Source organism: Phodopus roborovskii, unplaced genomic scaffold (genome assembly GCF_943737965.1).
Source record: "Phodopus roborovskii unplaced genomic scaffold, PHOROB, whole genome shotgun sequence".
NCBI classification, from domain to species: Eukaryota; Metazoa; Chordata; class Mammalia; order Rodentia; family Cricetidae; genus Phodopus; species Phodopus roborovskii.
The window spans coordinates 18,229,142-18,241,699 of NW_026126459.1; positions in this window are offsets into that span (position 1 = coordinate 18,229,142).

A 12,558-nucleotide genomic window follows, 5' to 3' on the forward strand; every position below is an offset into this window, starting at 1 on the left:
GACTTATCATTAGTAGGACTGTGAGGTGGGAATGGGGACTGATACGTGTCAATGAAAGTACACTCTCCCCTTCCTCAGAGTGTTGTCTGAGGGGAACCACTCGATTTTGAAGGGTTACCCTCTAATGTCCTTAAATTTTTAGATCATGGGCATGTGGCGGGCTGCACTCACCATCAAAAGGATCAAGTTGGCTTTAACTTTATCTAACTTGAGGTCTGGCTAGGCTTGAAAGCCTACATTACAATTACTGTGCACAAGTGAAAGCAGGAAACCACAAAAATGTAATGACTGCCCTCTTTCTTACAAAAGAGATAACACTATGGTTGTTGTTTTCCACAAGTGGGCACTTTTTCCATCCTCCACTTTACATCTAGGTCAGGTTCAAAGGCAGAAAATTTTCAGGCTTTTCTTTCCCCTCAATGTCTGTGGGCCAGATGTATGATTGACAGTTACCTATCTGTAGGTTCGTACACACCTCCACTTTCCTGAAGTTGCTTGTGAACATAACTGGGACTCAAAAACATGACTTTCTCTTTTCTTGTCTGTCTTGGCAGTGGTTAAAATTTACAACTTGCCTGCCCCTGTTTTTATCTCAAACCCCACTGTTTTTTTTATCTCAAACTCCAATAATATGGTCTTTGAATTTCCTTCTAAGCCTATTTTGAAAGACTTTTATCGTTTAGATTAAGAACCTGCAAAGGGAAACCCCTGAGACCACCATAAAAGTAGTTTTATTGCAAGCAGGATTAAATTGCTTCCCAGGAGAAAGTGTTGTTTAAGGTGCCAATCAGCCTTGGTCAAGCTTCACAAACCACAGTGACTTTGATGAAAGCAGAAGGGAGAGGAATCTCAAACTTGATAAACAAACTTAGGATCTGGTATAGTTGTACTTAAAACTAAATATTTAAAGTCACAAGCCCTAATGCATGAAGCGGGATGGTCTTTTTAAAAGAAGTATCTTCTGTCCAAGTCTACCTCCCTGATGCCCCAGTGGGACTCCAGGCCTGGGATAGCAGGTCTGATCTCCAAATATCAGAAATTAGAATTTCTTCTAAACCAGCAACAACAATGGCAACAACAAAAACAAAAGTCCATTTCAACTTCAAAAGTGTGAAAAAGCAAAAAACCATATATGTGGGTCATATTTGGCTGTTGATTAATTGGTGGAGTAGGACTTTAGACCTTAGTCTCCTGTCTGGTCCATTGTCAAAGACACTTAACAAAAGCAGACCACCTGTAAATGTCTTATACAATAGAAAAGAACATGCTGTGTAAGACATCAATGTGAGCAACATACACTCATTGTTTCTCAGATAGGAACTTGTTAAAAGAGAATCTGTTCTTGATATGGAAAAAGTTTATAGAGAAAAAAATGTTGCATTATTGGCTTTAGGCTTTGTTAGCAAAAATCCACCAATGTGGTTAAAATGTGGGTTAAGAGCCACATAGGCACTGTATGGCCTTGAACAAAATTAATCTCTCTGAGCTTCCTCTTTGTTCCTTCCACACGCCAATATTGATGTCTTGGGGCTCTCAGGGAAACCTCATGAGACAGAAGCTGTTCCAATGTGTTAGGTGTTCTAGTGTGTTGGGTTTCATATATGCTAGCTAGCATCGGGTCCAGTACAATATATTATTATATAGTATGTTTCAAAAAACAAAGCAAAGGGGATGTGGATGCAGTTCGGTTTGCAGGGTGCTTGCCTAGCATTTAGAGGCCTTAAGTTAAATCCTCAGCTCTGGGCTTGTAATCCCAGCCCACAGGAGGTGGAGACAGAAGATTTCAAAGTTCAAGGTCCACTCAGCTAACTAGTGATCTCCAGGCCAGCTTGGGCTACATGAAACCTTGCTGAATGAATGAATGAATGAATTTAAATAAAATAAACTGAATTTCTAAACATCAAGAGCTATTATCAATGTCAATTCCTTAATAAAACCACATTATCACTGTGTCTTATGTAACATACTTAGACTCATTAAAAAAATCAACTCATTGGGCCATAAAAATGAAGATTAAGCATTAAATAACCTTTCTCGTTTGCACGTAATTACAATTCCCAGCAGCAATAGACGCAAAGCAACAAACTTTTAGGGAAAGGGGATACATTTATTCCAAAGGCTCTACAGTCTTTGAAATAGGCACTGAGAAAACAGGACAAAGACTTGGGTTGAAGATTACCACTTTAAGCAAATAATATCTCTTTGTGACTCTTTCCAATGAAACCCTAATAAATGGCAGGCACCATCCTAATGAAGGAAACAGGAAGCATTTGCTTCAAAAGAGCTGTTGATAATGACAAATGTGCTTACAAGAAGCCAAGTAGGAGAAAGCACAGAGCACAAGGGTTTTGATGTATTATATCCATCAGTGTGTTGGAGAAGGCTCACTTCAGCAACTGCATCTTGAATCTCCTCTCATTGTCTCTAACAATCCTGTGTGGTGGGCAGGGTTGGTTTAAATGGTTAGTGTGACTTTCCGGAAGCCACTCTGAGTATACATCTAAGTATACACTATTCTGTCTTTTCTAATTAACAATGTTGCTGATTGACAGTGCTGCTCTGATGTTTAGTTATGGAAATATGTTCCATAATAATCAGTCCAGGGGAATGGGGAAACATTTTCTCTTTTCTTTTCTTATTTTGCATTTGGCCTTTAAGTTTTGTTTTGTTTTGTTTTTGTGGCTGTAATGGATTCCTGAACTTCCATGTGTGAAGAATTTTGAGGCTAGAATTTGCAATCTGTCTGGGAGATGGTAGGGGGGAAAATAAAAATCCAAGTTTGTATAACAGAGTCTTGTTTGTTCATTTTTACCAAGTTGTGTCTTAAAAGAATAATTTAGAAAAAAAAAAAAAAAGAATTGATACAGTGGGAGGGGTGGGAGCAATATTCAGCAAGATTGAGAGGTTAAAGTTGTTTCACATCCATTCTAAGCTGCCCAGGAGCCGAGACTCCTGGGCATACTCCTATCAGTATGTAATATGGGTTTTTGATACCCACTAAATTTTTATAAACAGGCCTTCACATGAATATTATGATGTGTCTGTTTGGTTTTGGAAGTGGACTAGATCAGTGTGGTGGCTTTTATTTGGGTGTATGCTAGAGAAAGATTTAACAGTTAATATTTTGTGTTATCTGTGAGAACACTGGTCCAGCCTGAGCATGCCTGGGTAGTATACACAGAATCAGTTATTCTAGGTCATCCCTGGTTATACAGTCAGTTGAAGGACAGTCTGAGATACATGAACCTTTCCCTCACAAAACTGAAAACTAACAACAACAGCAACATCGAAAACAAGGGATTGGAATGTAGCTCAGTTGCCAGAGTGCTTGCCTGTCATTCAGGAGCCCTGCCTGAAGCAGGCAAGGTGGTTCACACCTGTAATCCCACATTTGGGAGATGAAGAGGATCCAAAGTCCTAGGTCATCTCCGACTACACAGCAAGTTTAAAGACATTCCAGGCTACAGAAGATCCTGTCTTAAAAAAGAAAAGAGAAGAAAAACAACACCAACAAAAAAAGCTACACGTTTGGTGGTAGAAATGCCAGATGGCAAGAAACTAGAGTCATTGTTGACTGTGATTTCCATAACGCACCTGGCCTGTGGCATGTCTACCTCTACACTTATTTTTGCTTCAAGAAAATGACTTCCATTATTGTTTCTGGCCTCTCTTCTCAGAGACAAATGTGCAGTAAGGCATTTTGCTTTGCTCAAATAGTTATAAATGAGCATTCCTCATATCACAGCTCTTTAGTTAATGAAGAAGGAACATTACAAGTAGCCTACTCATTGGGGAAAGCTGAGTTACACAAGCCATTTGACTTCTGAATTTTAGATGACAGTTTGTGAAAATTTGGGCAGCAACGAGGCACAGATAGTTTTAAAGGTGAAATTAAAGCTGGTTGATATTTTTTATTCTCAGCAGAGAACAAGGTAGGGCAAACATTTTCTGTAACTATGCCAGAGAGGAAAATCAGCCAGAACCAGGAGATACTCCTTTGCGTAGATTCAGGTAAGCAAGAACCATTTATAGATTTTGGAAATGCCCTAGGTTCTACGAAATATAACCATCCTTCTATTCTTTAGAGGCTTGTTTTAAATTTATTTATCATTAGTTTAAATGTCTCATTAGCATATATTAATTATACATAATAATAGATTTCCTTATGATGTTTTCATACATGCACATAATGCATTTTTATCAAGTCAACTCCCATTACCCTCCTTTTGGTTTCTTGCTGTTCTTAACTGGCCCATACATTTACTATCATGACTTTTAGAAATGAAGTTTTAAGCTCGAATATGATTCACCTCAAAGATAACTGAAAATATTATGAGATGCATTTGTTTTTAGAATTTCAACATTTTCTTAAATATTGATGCATCGCAAGGTTATGTAAGAAATCAAAGTCTTCACTCTCTTAAAAAGGTTTTGAATTCTACTTAATGATAACTTTGTGGAAAAATTCACTAACACTTTTCTCAGAATTTACAGTGCCACTTTTGTCCTTCGTTCTTTGTTCCACACAGCCTGAGATATGACAGTGGTGTGTCTGTTCTGAGTCCTTAGAGACAGGTCCTAAAAGAGAAAGCCCTGGGGACAGCGCCTGTCTGCTGTTTCATGTCCATTGTGAATGACCTGGTATCCATGGAGAATCAGGTCATTGAAGGATAGACTGGGACAAGAGCAAAACCCCACAGAGCCAAAGTTGTCCCGCCTTTGCTCCTCTGTGCCTTCTGCAGTGTAACACAGTTCACTTTAATAATTTACATTAAGAGTAAGTGACAGCTGAGCGTAAAGGCATAAGGCTGTGGACCCAGCACTCTGGAGTTAGAAGAAAGAGGAAATTCCTCAAGTTTAAGACCATCTGCTCTACATAATGAGTTCCAGGCCAGCCTAGGCTAACATGAAATGCTGTCTCAAAACAAAGCAAAAATGAAAAACAAAAACAAAAACAAAAACAAAAAAACAGAAACAACAACAAAACTACTTCCCGGAAAAGAAGCATTTACTAGTGAAAAACAAAAAACCAAAACTCAGTGAAGCTCTTTGGTGCTGTCATTTACTCCACTGGCAAAGGTTTCACAAGTTCACAGGTGCATCTGAGCCTCCTGGTGTGTGATGAGCCCTCACCTAAGGAGTTCAGACCAGTTTTAGTAAGCAGGTGGAGTTAGACACCAGGACCCAAATGGAGGTCAGCATGGTGTCTCCCCCAACTGCCCCAGAGGCCATGCTCAGACTAACACCCCCTCCATCCTAGGGGGTTTCTTTTTGAAGTGGTTTCACGCTCACCCCACCCTCCCACCTGAACCTTCCCCTTTTTTGAGACAACCTGATTTTGGCCACTCAGGTCCATTTTGCACTCCTCAGAGCTGCTCATTCCATGGTTTTAGCTCATTGGCTTATGCCTGTCCCCACACTGCTCTCTTCCTGAGGAGCAGATACTCTTTAACCTTGGACATGGTCTTGTTTTTCCTTTCTCTCCCCTGCCCCTAATCCCTTCTTTCTTAGATGGCCATTGTCAGCAGCCTGGTATTTCCAGGGGTGCTAATATGAAGTAGAATAGAAAGTGGAGGGTCATATCCACCCACCCTGTGGACTCTCTGCACTATATCCGTGCGCCCCCCACCCCCGCCACACACACACACACACACACACACACACACACACACACACATTTTGGATGCTAATAAAGGAGATGGAGTACAGAACTCTGTGTTCTCCACAGTGCAACATATTTTTGTTCTGCAGCTCAGGTCCAGGACACAAAAACACTTGAAATAAGGGGCAATGTTCGTGAGAAATACGTAGCTCTAACAGGTTAAATGCCTTTTTAAAGATTTTGATTTGCATGCCTTCAGAAGGCAGTAGTTGTGCAGTTTCTGAGGATGCTTAGTTGTGTGATGATGAATAATAGATTGGTGGCAAGTGGAAGAAAGAAGAGACCCTGGTAGCAAGCAACATTACTAACCCCCTTACTTTTGGTACTATATCATTGCTAGGTTACTTTTCTGTGTTCACATGAGCCCCATGCATTGATTGTGCTGGCATTTTTGTGGCTTTTGTTGCTCTTTTGGTTTCTGCAGGCTATGTCTCAGCAAGGCCTGTGGGTGCTGCATGCCCTACTTGGGCACCATACCCGCCCTCCCATTGATAAAACTAACTGGTTCAGGGCCTCATGTGACCAGCTTACACCAGCTTTCCACAAACTGGAGTCACATGGAAAACAGGACCTTCATTTGAGGAATTAGACTGGCCTGTAGGCTTGTGGGGAATTTTCTTGGTTAATGATTGACATGGGAGTGAGTGCCCATTCAACTTTGGGCAATGTCACTCTTGAGCAGGTGGCCCTGGTGTATGTAAGAAAGCAAGCTGAGGGTGCTGTAGATAACAAGCCAGTGGACAGCACCTCTCCAAGGTTTCTGCTTCAGGTCCCATCTCTGATTCCTTCCTGCCTTAAATTCCTGCCTGACTTCCCCTAGTGATGAACTGTTACTTGGAAGTATAAGGTGAAACACCCCTCTCCCCCAGCCAAATGCTTGTGATCACTGCTTTATCACAGCAAGAGAAACTAAACTAGGACACCAGTAACTGGAAGCCAATCAAGTAAACTAACTCACTGCAAGGTACTTGTTTACAGATTCATCAAACTTTTATTGCACACCCCAGCCCTGTGCTGGAAGTGAAGGCCTCATCAAGGTTGTTTTGATATATTATTAATGTTCAGGGTAGTGAACCTGGCTCTGGGTTCATATACTCCTGGGTTCAAATCTCATTCTGTCACTTGCAAGATGTATACTTCAGGAAAAAATCCCTACTTCTTTTAGAAGGCTCGGTTTCTTCCTTTGCAGAATGGGGAGAAAAACAAATCCTTACACAGCTTTGGGGGGTCGTACAGATAGTCACATTGCAGGTACATAGTGTCTGTTACTATATTGTGTTTACTATTTCCATGTTTAATTTATGTGGACTCTTAATCCCTTAAGATTGGATGTAAATTGTTAGTGGTTTGGCAATTAAGGATTCTAAGTCCTGTGACAGGTTGTTCAAAGATATTTACGGATTCCCTCATGTCTGAATCTCACCAGCACTGATCACCTCCATTCTGACAACAGACTATCCTGTGTCAGAGTCTGAGGAACTGAAGCAGAGTGAATGGCTGCAGGCAGAGGAGGAGGTTCCTTTTCAGAGGAGGCAGCCTGGCTATAAAACGCCAGGGAAGAGCTGCTGAGGATCATGAAGTGAAAAGTAGGTCACTTGGTAGGAATCAAGGTGTCAGGTAGCATAGGAGATGGAGAGCCCAGAGCTGTAAACAGTAACGGCTGTGAAAATGCTACAAGAGCCATACACCAAAGGAAGGCCTTCCCACGTGTGCTGCATAGAAAGAAACTGCTGGCTATGCAGTCAAAATTGTGTCACACTTGAACACTTGTCAAACGATACTGTCAGCATCATCAGTGTCACTCTGAACACAGAAGACCCTGGTGGAGAGGCCACATAGCTGGCTGTGCTTCAGAATGGAAAGGCAGAGCAAAGAGAGAGTGGGAGCGAAGTTCCTGTATATTTTTTGTGCCTCCTGAGTTTGCGTTATACGTTTCAAACAGGCATGGCCTTAAATTCTAATGTGTCAAGTTTTGCAATGCTTACATGTAACATCTGTTTGTTTGCCTATCCAATGCTGACCAAGTTTGTCCTGATGTGTTTTCAACGTTCAGTATGTTGAATGGGACTTCTGCCATTATAGGTTTTTTGGCTTGGAAGAAAGTTTAAAATGACTAATTTTGTGAATATTATGAAGGTTCTAAGATCAAAGCCTGTGCCTATCACTTCAAGTGGCATTTAAGTAATCATCTGGGGCTTCCCAGCTTTGGCTCAGTGGAGAAGGTCGGCACAATACTGTCTGGATTGTGAGGCATAATGGCTGCCAGAGATGTTCTGCTCTGCTATAGTCAATGTGCCTTCATTCTTTTCTGGTCCATGACTGTTTCTGGTTACTTTCCTCCCAACTGCAAACTGTGCAAGTCTGGAGAGGTAGATGAGATGAAAGTGTAGCTGAAAGAAATGGGTTTTGACCAGCTCAGAATTTGGAATGTCTTCACAAACAAACAAACAAACAAACAAACAACAGACTCAGCCATCCTATTCCAGAGCAGTTCCCTCTGAAGATTTGATCCAAGCAGAACCATCCAGATGTTCTGGGTTTTTGACATTAACTTTGTTACTATGTTATTCTCCCAGAATTAGTCATGAATTTGGACGTTCTTAAAGTGAAGTGTCAGGATTGTTCTGTTTTTCACCACTGAGAAGGGGAAACAGCTTGGGAGATTTTGGGCAGTTCCACTACAGCAGGGTGTGACTTTGTGTCACCTTGGAAACACTGTGATATAGGAGGAAGGGACCTGGAAGAGGATGTATGCTTTGAAGTTAGCCTCCAGGGACTTCTCCAACCAGTTCCTATCCTTAAGAACTTGTTCTGTATCAGTCAATTAACACATGGATGAAGTTTGTGTTCTCATGACCCAGTCATCTCTCAACAATGCCATCAACTGGTGACCAAGCCTTTAACACATAAACCTTTTTGGGGTGACTCGTTTATGTAAACCATACCATTTTTAAAGTTAATGAAAAACCACTCTGAGCTGGGCGTTGGTGGCGCATACCTTTAATATCAGCACTAAGGAGGCAGAGGCAGGCAGATCTTTGTGAGTTCTAAGCCAGTCTGGTCTATAGAGCGAGTTCCAGGACAGCCAGGGCTGATACACAAAGAACCCCCCTTTACAACTTGACCCCTGCTCCCCCCCCAAAAAAAAGAAAGAAAAACCATCCTGCACTCAAGCTATGATGTAAAGTCTGCATTGGTTTCTCTGTTGTCTCATGTGTTGAATCTATGCAGAATGGTTTGATTAAAAATTTATCTAATCCCAAGTCAATTAGGTTTGTAAAATAAACTGAAGTAACTTGGAAACTGGGCTCTGTGCAGAAGAACCAGGCCATCCAGCCTTCCAGGACCACTCTGGAGTCTTCAGAATTTTGCATAGGTTAAGCAGCAGTAATTAGGCTTGCATCTGGAGGCATACAAATATTGCTTCTAATATACTCTTCTTAAAATATCAGCCAGAGCTAGAACTGAACAGAAGACAGATGGTTTAAAACAGCTGGGGAAAATGATTTGACTCTAAACTGTGGCTCATAATCTATCCCGGGAAAAAAACCTTCCCAGGTCTCTGTTGAAGGCCTTGGTTGAAAAGACAAGATGTCATTCAAGGAAACAGATTTCTTCTGGGAAGTGTCATGCCTTTAAAACACAATGCCAGAATAATATCCATTAGATGGGAAATAAGGGTGAGGGTAACATTAAGAATACACATATTCATTTATTCCCATTTGGAATCCTCCTGACTCTTCAAGGGCAAAATTTGAATTTATAGTATTATGTGATTAGGATGGGCTTAGGATTTTTATAAAATTGGCAGGTGCCAAGAGAGTCTCCCAGTATTGAAAGAGATGGGTATAACTTTGATGTTTGGAGTCAGCTCACAAGGAATTATATCATTTCTTTGAGTTTCTTTTAAAATAATATTTTATGTTTCAAGCCATAAATGAAGTCAAAGGACACAAATGTCCCATAGTACCTCGGGAAAGTCACATGGTGGCTTGGATTTCAGTGCTGACAGTAAAGGTTCAGTCTCTTCTGTGCTCTGAATTAAACAGAATGGAGATACTTTCTTGTTCCTTATTTACACAGATTTTCTTCTGTTGGCTTTAGGAACACAAGTGTAAGCGGCTTTTCTTCAGACACATTAATTTTGTGAACTATATTTAGAGCCCTTCTCAGTTTGAGTGAGCTGGCTAATTTCTAAAAGGGAACACAGGCAGAGAGAAACTCTGGGTCCACTTTCATTTTTATTTTCCTGATCTTACTTGAAAAAATATACCTTTTGTTTTTCACAGCAGCGGTCTATGTATGCACTTAGCAGTTCACAAGCACAGGGCAGAGGTTTCACTGTGGCTGTTAGTGGACTCTTAAGTGTGCCTTCCATTGTGCTGTTGAAAAAAAAAATAACTATTGTTTTTCCAGTCTGCACTTGAAAACTGGCAGGTGAAACTACATGGAATAGATTGTATTTTTATCCCTTCATATATGGTTAGTCCTAAGTGTTCCTGTGAATATCACATTCCCCATGGGAATAGAAAGTCCATAAAAGTAAGTGCTGAGAACATTTTTCATTCCATTTCTTGGAAAGAAAACAAAATGTTAAACACTTTTTACGTGATCTCTATCCATATGTCCTTTGCCACCCTCCTTAGCTTACTTTTGCTTTGAATTCATGTTCTCTTAATCTTAATGTTTAAAGATGATGATTTCAGGGTCTTGGTTCACATTTTGATGAACTTTTAACAGAATAAGGGGCAGAGTTTTTCCCTAACATTTTAAGGGATCACAAACCTTTGTAACTTTTCTTCTTCTTCTTCTTCTTCTTCTTCTTCTTCTTCTTCTTCTTCTTCTTCTTCTTCTTCTTCTTCTTCTTCTTCTTCCTCTTCCTCGTCCTCTTCTTCTTATTCTTCTCCTTCTTCTTCTTTTGAGACAGGGTCTCTCCCAGATGTCCTGGAACTCACTCTGTAGACCAGGCTGGCCTTGAACTCAGAAATCCACCTGTCTCTTGCCTTCTGAGTGCAGTGCTGAATTATAAAGGCATGCACCACCACCCAGTTTTAACTTTTCTTCTGTCCTGCCCTCTGTTCTGAGCAGGTCATCACTCCATCAAAAGTAGTATGGTTTCCATACAGCTCTGCGATTTGTTCCATAAGCCTGGAATTCAGTGAATCCGGGCATGGAAGAGAAGGAGTCACAGCAGTATAAAACAACAGCTGATGAGGTCACTAGGTAGCTGGTGGGGAATTAGTGAACCGGTTTCAGATCTAATAATCTACTTCCTAGGGAGTGTCGCAGACATCTGCCATGAACTTGAACTTTGTTTTGTTTTTCCACATTGTCTTTGCCTAAAGGAGAAAAAAAGGGGGGCTCATCTGTCTCCACCTGTCTCCCAGTTATTATTTCCAGTATCTTTGTTTCCACCTGTCTCCCATTCATTTCCTGCGGGCTTTTCTGATTTTCAGTTCTAAAGCCTGACTGGTGACAAATTCTACTGTAAGATGAGCTGCCCTATCTTGTTTCTCAGAACAGGATCACATTTCCCCTTATAATATTACAGAAGGGATGTCTGACCCAACAGCATTGATTCCCTATTATAGCCTGGGTTCCAGGAGGTTAAACAGCATGGGACTCTGGAGGCTGGTTGGGAATTCTTGAAAAGAGATGTATTTAATATTGTTATCATAATTTGGTATGTCACATTTCCCAATATGGGCAGTTAGTTGAATTATCATGTTAAAAACCATGAAAACTGAAGAAAAGCCATTGTTCATTCACTACACTTGCTTTCAGAGAGCCTGGTTTTCTATGTCCTATGGAGTATATTTACAGACGTGTGTTTCAGGCAGAGCAAACATGTCAATGTAGTATGCAGCAAGCACTCTTATATTCTACAACCATGTGATTTCATGCATCTTGCCCACTTTATTTTTCTCATAGGGGAGCACAGAAAGGAGAAGGCTCCCTCATAAGACAAAAATGTCTTAAACACATATACAAAGATAGAAAGATAAGGGCTGAGGTGATGGCTCAGCAGTTAAGAACACTGGCTGCTCTTCCAGAAGTCTTGAATTTAATTCCCAGAAACCACACGGCAGCTCACAACCATCTATAATGAGATCTGATGCCCTCTTCTGTCATACAACCATACATGCAAGTAGACCACTCATATGTATAAGTAAGTAAAAATCTTTTTTAAAAGCTAAAGAGATAAGTGTTTACCAGATCTATCTTTGTTCAACCACAGGGTTTAAATTACAAACTACACAGTTTTTGAGGCTGGCTTAACTTTTTATTCAATACAAGAATTATTGTTCATGTGAGGAGTCTTGTGCCTTAGTTACCATACATTTACGTATATGGAGTAACCTTGAGTACCTATGAAACATTAATTCCATCTGTTTAAATGAGGAAGTAAGAGACCTGACCAAAATGAACCATGTGTAATTCCTGTCTTAACCTTCTTTGGTTATATACCAATTGTGATTATTTGTAAGGCTAATATATTTCACCATCAGTTTTCTTTAGTGAGGAAGGGTAGCTATTTGTACTCCATCAAGAAATGTACATTTTTCATAGTTATTTATCTTATGTTATATATTTCTAAGATGTTAGCCATGAGGTCATAGAACATACATTGGGAAATCCAACTGTGAGTATGATCACATGAGGGGGATGTCTAACACTGTTGTGGAATATTATTTTAACTAGGCAATGATGTGTTACATTTTTTCTGCTGCCTTTGCTAAGATGTAAAGATGTGTTGCACTTGTTTTTACTCCATGTGTTTAATTATGAAAAGAAGTGTTGCTGTTTCACCTTGCCTGTCTAAGGCACCTGATTGGTCTAGCAAAAAGCTGAATGGTCAATAACTAGGCAGGAGAGGGATAGACGAGGCTGGCAGG